The sequence below is a fragment of the Bos mutus genome, chromosome 8 (assembly GCF_027580195.1).
Source record: "Bos mutus isolate GX-2022 chromosome 8, NWIPB_WYAK_1.1, whole genome shotgun sequence".
Lineage (NCBI taxonomy): Eukaryota > Metazoa > Chordata > Mammalia > Artiodactyla > Bovidae > Bos > Bos mutus.
In genome coordinates this window covers 82,614,837-82,623,393 of record NC_091624.1, presented here as the reverse complement: position 1 = coordinate 82,623,393, position 8,557 = coordinate 82,614,837, and the positions used below count along the sequence as shown (strand labels likewise).

Below are 8,557 nucleotides of genomic sequence, written 5' to 3'. Positions count from 1 at the left end.
AGTCAAAAAACAACTCAAATAATGTCCAAACTGGCCATTCCCAATTCACCTTCCCAAGAACTGTGAATTGCCTGTGGGCAGGTTCCTGCACATGTGAATTAGTGAAGGAAGCTGACACTACCCCAGAGGCAGGGCACGGGGCTGAGGGGCAGAGGGGTGAGCATCCACCCTCCTGCCCCACTGCCTTCAGAATGGGGCAAAGGTATGATGACTTCCTGCTTACTATGCCTTTGGCCATGGCACTGTATTGGCAGGGATTTGTCTGAAATGAAGAAACAGGCGCTATTTCTAATACAGGTAAAGAAACTCAGCAAAAATAAGATATATGAACTAAGAATTTATTCAGTTCAGTGACCAAAAAAAGTCTTACTTGTGGGAGAAATGAGTCATCTCCTAAAGCATGGTGTTTCCGGAAATCTGGTGGTCATTTCTTTTAGGGTTGTCCCAGTAGTCTAGTGTGCTTCCCTGGTAGCTCAGATGGTAAAGCGTCTGCCTACAATGCAGGAGACCCGGGTTCGATCCCTGGGTTGGGAAGATCCCCTGGAGAAGGAAATGGCAATCCACTCCAGTATTCTTGCCTGGAAAATCCCACGGACTGAGGAGCATGATAGGCTACAGTCCATGGGGTCTCAAAGAGTCGGACACGACTGAGTGACTTCACTTTCACTTTTCACTTTCACTTTCAGTATTCTAACTCTTAGTTAAAAGGTAGAGGTTAGAAGATGGAGGTGGGCTCATTGGGGATGGAGAACTGTGAACGGGTTCAGGAGTAACTAGCCAGACTGTTACCTGGTTAGGAACTAAAGGTACACATGGCCCCCATGCAGGGAAGTGGGGTGAAGAGGAAGAACAGCGAGGCAGGGGAAGGAACCCTGCCCAGCAGTATTGGTGCGTCTCTTTGGGAGACGTCACGGCCTTATAGGTCTCAGCTTCTTGGCTGCCCAAGCCTAACATTCTATGTGTTGCCATGTTTAACTCTTCAAGTAGAGAGAGACCTCCTGACTGCTGACATTTATCTGAAGAAATGGCCATGAGCGGAAGAGGGGAGACCACTCAATTTACAGATAGCGAGCCAAACTCTAGGCTCTTAAGGAGATAAGTCAATGGAGGAAAAGTAATGAATGGATGAAAGAAATCCAAAACCAACAGGAGGAATAAAGAGAAAGGTCAACAGCTTATTTTCTTTTATTTTTTATTGATATATAAGTATATTTACAATGTTATGTTAGTTCAAGTGTACAGCAAAATCATTCAGTTATAAATGTGTATCAGTTCAGTTCAGTTCAGTGGCTCAGTCGTGTCCGACTCTTTGCAACCCCATGAATCGCAGCACGCCAGGCCTCCCTGTCCATCAGCAACTCCCGCAGTTCACTCACTCACATCCATCGAGTTGGTGATGCCATCCAGCCATCTCATCCTCTGTTGTCCCCTTCTCCTCCTGCCCTCAATCCCTCCCAGCATCAGAGTCTTTTCCAATGAGTCAACTCTTCTCATGAGGTGGCCAAAGTATTGGACTTTCAGCTTTAGCATCAGTCCTTCCAAAGAACACCCAGGACTGATCTCCTTTAGAATGGATAAATGTATATACATACATATATTCTTTTTCAGATTCTCTTCCACTATAGGTTATTATAAAATACTGAATATAGTTCCCTGTGAAAGCTTATTTTCTTAATGACTATTCAGTGTTTATGAGTCACTCTTGTCTAGTGTAGGCTTTTTCCTAAAGGAGACTCTGAGACAAAGATTCTAATGCAAGTAGACTTTTTGTGAGATAATCCCAGGAAACAGCAGGAGAGGACTGGGGAGGTGAGAGTGGAAAGAGGAGGATGCCAACAGAGGTGCTGTATCACAACAGTTGCCCAGAGCTTGAGAACCCTGGATGACAAAGCATGCCTGAGTTATCCCAACCATGGGGTTAGATGCTGATATGATTATTGGTATATATCAACCTAGTCTTTGGCTATTTGTCCATCAAACTAGTTACCCATCAGCTCAGTCACTGTATGAGGGCAGTCATTATATGCAGTTCAGTTCAGGTCAGTTCAGTCACTCAGTCGTGTCCGACTCTTTTCGACCCCATGTATCGCAGCACGCCAGGCCTCCCTGTCCATCTCCAACTCCCTGAGTTCACTCAAACTCATGTCCATCGAGTCGGTGATACCATCCAGCCATCTCATCCTCTGTCCCCTTTTCCTCCTGCCCCCAATCCCTCCCAACATCAGAGTCTTTTCCAATGAGTCAACTCTTCGCATGAGGTGGCCAAAGTACTGGAGTTTCAGCTTTAGCATCAGTCCTTCCAAAGAACACCCAGGGCTGATCTCCTTTAGAATGGACTGGTTGGATCTCCTTGCAGTCCAACGGACTCTCCTCCAACACCACAGTTCAAAAGCATCAATTCTTTGGCGCTCAGCTTTCTTCACAGTCCAACTCTCACATCCATACGTGACCACTGGAACAACCATAGGCTTGACTAGATGGACCTTTGTTGGCAAAGTAATGTCTCTGCTTTTCAACATGCTATCTAGGTTGGTTACTTTCCTTCCACGGAGTAAGCGTCTTTTACTTTCATGGCTGAAGTCACCATCTGCAGTGATCTTGGAGCCCAAAAATTGTATTAGCTCTGTAATAGTCCTTACTTGCCTCGAACTTGGGTCTATCATACTCTACTCAGACAAAATCCTCAGGGATTTTACCACTTTACAGTGTTCACAGTGAGCATCCATGGAGACATGGGTAAGGCAATGACAGTGTCTGCTACCAACTTTTCTTTTCTTTTTTTAAAATTTTATTTATTTTTACTTGAAGGGTAAGTGCTTTATAGTTTTGTGTTGGTTTCTACCAAAAGTCGACATGAATCAGCCATAGGTTTACCCATGTCCCCTCCCACTAGGACATCCATCCCTCCCACCTCCCTCCCCATCCCACCCCTCTAGGTTGTTATCAAGCCCTGGTTTGTGTTCCCTGAGTCACACAGCAAGTTCCCATTGGCTATCTATTTTATATATGGTAGTGTATGTTTCCTGGAGAAGGAATGGCAACCCACTCCAGTGTTCTTGCCTGGAGAATCCCAGGGACGGGGGAGCTTGGTGGGCTGCCGTCTGTGGGGTTGCACAGAGTCGGACAGGACTGAAGCAACTTAGCAGCAGCAGCAGCAGCAGTGTGTGTTTCCGTGTTACTCTCTCCATATCTCCCGCCTCTCCTCCCCTCACAGCCCTCCCGATAAGTCTGTTCTCAATGTCTGTGTCTCCTTTGGTGCTCTGCAAATAGCTTCATCAAAAACCTGGATCTGAGGTCTCTCAACTCCTCTTGCTATAAAATAATCTCCAGTAGGAATGGTGTGAAAGGCAGAAAGACTTCGTACTTGGGGAAGAGGGTATGGTTAAGGGCACCAAGACATCTACAAAACAGATGTATTTCCATCTCAGCAGGAGGCAGCCATGTTTCTCTAAGTGTTGATTAAACTCTTTCCCCATGGTGGTTCCCTTGTTTGACTCATTCATGTTGTTCTCATTTACCTCCTTTTGCTTTTGGGAATTTGCCAGCATGGAACTTGTTTCAACGTCTACACTGATTAGATACAAGCTTATGCTAAGCTGAAAGCCAGTACGTTTGGCTGGGGAACTTGTGGGGCTCATTAACCCAAAACAGGGTTTGGGATTGAAAATGCAAATAGACCCAGAAAGATTACAATGAATGTATAAACACCAGACACAGAATAGACTGTCCTTCTCAGGCAGGGATACTTCACTTAACTTTTGAGGGCTGACATTAAAGAGAGCCCTCAGATTCCTCCAGGTAGAATCTCTCTAAAGGAGACTGAAAAATTGGATCTGATGTGATTCTTTCTATGAGCTTCTGACGAGGTCTAGAAATAACATGGTGCAATTGAGAGGGCTCAAGTTTAGGAGTTGAGAAGAATTAGATTCAAATCCTGGGCAAGGTAATGAATTACCTTGTGATGCTGGGCAAGGTATATTGAAAATCTCTCTCATTTTTCTAACAAAATACGGATAATAATTTCTATACCTCAGGCTACTGGGAAGATGAAATTAAGACACCGTATCTAAAGAACCAAAACGGTGTGACATATAAAATACACACCAAAGAAATGATTTTCCTTCATCTTTTGTTGTCTTTCCATTTTAGAAAGCGTCTTTTTTCTTTTTTGCATTCTTCTTTCCTTCCTTCATTCCCTCCCTCCCACTCTTTCTTTCTTTCTCTTTTCCCCGCAATCAGTGGTTTCTATATTCTCAGGATTGTGAAAGCACCATGAGCGCTACCTAAGTCCAGAATCTTTTCTTTTGACTTATTGACCACGAGTTTTCTTTGTTTTGCCATAGTGTTTATAAAGAGTGATAGGAGAACCTCATTTACTAACAAAACTTCACATTTGAAATCCAATTTATGCTAAAAACTGTATTCATATCTATGATTTCATGTGGTCTTTAGCTGGAAGGTACATGAAGCATCACAGAGCCCATTTTACAGATGAAGAAAGTTAGACACTTAGAGGTGACCTAAGGACAAAGCATCACTGAGGGACAACATCTGAAGCAGGTATCAGATCTCCTGTTTCTATTCCAAAATAATACTCAGCGGTAATGCTTCACCTGAGACTTTACCAACATGTACAAAGCACTGTCCCATGAGTGAAGCAGCGTACAGCTCCCAGGGGTAAGTCTCAGCAGGATGTGTAGCCTGTCGGAAGGAATGTGGCCAAAGGCTCAGCATCCTGATGCCTATAGATTTGCTGTCACTTCCATGGCTCTTTCTCACTTGTGGCTTCATTTCTGAAATTTGCTAGAATGGGTTTCATTACCTTATGGCGTTTTCCATAAAAAGGAGGAGAAAAGGACTGTTTCACCGCTACTTGCTGAAGCACTGGCCCGCAAGTCTTGAGCTTCTTATAATCATGCTATGGGGTGCTTGTTCGCCCCTTTCTTCCAAAATTTACTGTCAGTGTCTCCAAGATTAGCAACCCACTCAAACTAAACCACACCTAGGTTTTCTTTTCTTTCATTAGACAAGGATTTTTTGGATCCCTATTCAGTTTTATTTCTTATAATTTTTTCACCTATTATGTAGATTGACAGTGGGTCCAAGGTGTCAGTATTCAGGAATCATTCCTGGTCTAAAAACTAACCACTTAGCATCTTCAAGGATGATGTAATGTGCCAGCAACTGTTCTAAATTATTATAAAAGACTTTTAAAACACCCCTTATCTACATGCACCCTGTTGGTAGGAATAAATACACATGCTACTTTCTGAACAGTTTGAGAGAGTCTATCAAAATTTTAAACATACTCATCTCCTAACCTATAATTCCATTTCTAGGGCTTTTCTAGGGCTTTTCTAGGACTCTTCTACAGCAATCCACTCACAGAGTTGTGAAAGTCTCACATACAAGAATGTTCATTGCCTCATTAAGATAGTGAAAAGTTGAAGGGAAACCCAAATATGTGTTAATAGAGTTTAGCCACTCAGTCATGTCCGACTCCTTGTGACCCCATGGACTGTAGCACACCAGGCTTCCCTGTCCACCACCAACTCCCGGAGCCTACTCAAGCTCATGCCCATCGAGTTGGTGATGCCATCCAACCATCTCATCCTCTGCGTCCCCTTGTCCTCCTGCCTTCAATCTTTCCCAGCATCAGAGTCTTTTCCAATGAGTCAGTTCTTCTCATCAGGCAGCCAAAGTATTGGAGTTTCAGCTTCAACATCAGTCCTTCCAATGAATATTCAGGACTAATTTCCTTTAGGATTGATGGGTTTGATCTCCTTGCAGTCCAAGGGACTCTCAAGAGTCTTCTCTATCACCACAGTTCAAAAGCATCAAGTCCTCAGTGCTCCCTTCTTTATGGTCCAATTCTTACATCCATACATGACTACTGGAAAGACCATAGCTTTAACTAGATGGATCTTAGTTATATACTACACACAAATTGACTTAAATGACATGATATGCTATCCATGATACTTTTTTTCTCTCTCATGCTGATGACAGAACAATTTATATCACATAATTCCACTTTGTAAAACATAACAATGCCAAAATGCTATCAAGTTATATGAGTTATTTATATATTTTGGATATTGGTCCCTTATCAGATATATGACTTGCAAATATTTTCTCCCATTCAGTAGGCTACCTTTTCATTCTCTTTTCTTTGCTGTGCAGCAGCTTTTTAGTTTGAAGCAGTCACAATTGTTTGTTTTTGCTTTTGTTATTTCTGCTTTTGGTGTCAAATTTAAAAAATTATCAGCAAAACCTATGTCAAGGAGCTTATTGTCTATATATTCTTTGAAGAGTTTTATGGTTTCAGATCTTACGTTCAACTCTTTAATCTATTTTGAGTTGGTTTGTGGTATAAGACAGTGGTCTTGGTTTCATCCTTTTGCATAAATTAATTGACCATATATATGTGTGGATTTATTTGTGGTCTCTCCATTCTGTTCCATTGATCTGTCTGTTTTTATGTCAATACCATAGTATTTTAATTACTATAGCTTTGTAATGTAGTTGGAAATCAATGACCAATGCCTTTAGCTTTGTACTTCTTTCTTAGGACAACTTTGACTATTTATGGTCTTTTGTGATTCCATATAAATTTTTGTTTATGTGGACTGTTTGCTCTATTTCTGTGAAAAAATACCATTAGAATTTTGATAGAATTGCATTGAATCTGTATATTGCTTTGGGTAGAAATAAACATTTTAACAAAATTAATTTTTCCAATCCATGAATGTGGAATGCCTTTCCAATTGTTAGTGTCTTTGTTAATTTCTTTTATTAATGTCTTATAGTTTACAGTATACAAGTCTTTCATTTCCTTGGTTAAATGTATTTATTGTTCCTCTTCACCAACTAAATTTGGGGATGTTTTCCCAATAGATTTTCCTGGGTGAAAACCATTTATAAAAATTCCAGAATATTACCTTATCCTTGTCATTTATTAATCAATCAGAACATATACAATCTTTTTCTTTTCACACTCTTAATATTTGGTTTAGAAAGTAGGGTCAGTAGTCTCATATTAGGCATATTGATTTTATTTTGTTTGAAATTTGCATTTAGCTTCCTATTGACTCATGTCTCCGACTCCTAATTGTACTGAAAAGTCAAGAAATGTGTTTTCTGAGTTTGGCTTTATGATGCCGTTTTACATCCTGATGGTCCTTATGGTTGAAGAAAAGGGGCGTGCTACTTCTATTATCTACACATGGAGATGGAAGAGCTGAGAAATTTGACCCTTTTGCTGAAGTAGAATGGGAGGAGGTCTTTGAAAGTCTCAGATTCACACTCTTTTGAGGCAACTTGGTAGTTTGGTTGGTAGATGTTTGAAACATATGCTCTTGTGAGGGACTTGGAGGAGACAAGAAGATGAGACGTGTCATTTGGGTGGAAGGGTGAAGAGAAGCACCAAAATCGGCAACAGCCATTTAAAAATTTTTATTTTGAGTATAACTGCTTTACAATTTTGTGTTGGTTCCTTCTGTACAACAGTGTGAATCAACAGTAAGTATACATATATACCCTCCCTCTTGAGTCTCTCTCCCCTACCCCCTACCCTACCCCTCTTGGATTGACTCCTCTACTGAACTGGAACACATCAAGGTTTTCTTCTCTACAACTTACTAAATGACAGAATCCAAAAGAATGCCTTTAATTATAGTCTTAAAATCTTGGCCATGTGTCAGATGAGCATTGATTTTCTACCACCATTAGGTCAAAAACTATATCCCTTAGTGACAGATGATGTGTGTAATATTTATTACAAAACTGGATATTCCCAGGGATCCCAACTGAGACAGAGCCTTATCATTCAGTATTTCCCCAGTAGTGTTGAGTGGGGATTCTTTAACACTTGAGGCCTCTGAGAGCTGAGAAATGTTTATCCCACCACTTCCAGACTATGAAAATCCCCTGCTCTCGAGTGGTATGTAGGGTAAGGGAAAGACCAAGACCATGAGGTGCTGAATATTGGGTTCTCTTTTTAAAGCCTTAATATTGAGAAACTTATGGTTCCTGAAAGCTAGGGGAAAAAACCTGAAATAGTTTGAGAAGCATTGCTCTAGAATTATCTGGGGGAAAGCTAGTTTTGGTTTAGTTGGTTGATTTAAATTAAATCTGTTGTTGTTGTTCAGTCCCTACGTTGTGTCTGACTCTTTGCAGTGCCATGGACTGCAGCACACCTGGCTGTCCTGTCCTTCACCATATCCCGGAGCTTGCTCAAACTCATGTCCACTCAATCGGTGATGCCATCCAAAGATCTCATCCTCTCCCACCCCTCAATCTTTCCTCCTGCACTCAATCTTTCCTAGCATCAGGGTCTTTTCCAGAGTCAGCTGTTCGCATCAGGTAGCCAAGGTATTGGAGCTTCAGTTTCAGCATCAGTCCTTCCAATGAATATTCAGGGTTGATATCCTTTGGTATCAAATCTATTAGAGACCATAAATTGTAATGAAAATGAACTCTTAGACAATGGAATTTTAAGTCATATAAATATGAGATCCAAATTTTAATTATTGAGTTCAGAATACATAAAAGTCAC

General features: G+C 41.2%; 1 non-coding gene across 1 annotated transcript; it reads left to right on the top strand.

Moving 5' to 3' along the window:
- Window positions 1-462: 462 nt before the first annotated feature.
- Window positions 463-534, top strand: TRNAC-ACA (transfer RNA cysteine (anticodon ACA)). Its single transcript has one exon. It is a non-coding gene; the product is annotated as a tRNA-Cys (tRNA).
- The last annotated feature ends 8,023 nt before the right edge of the window (window positions 535-8,557 follow it).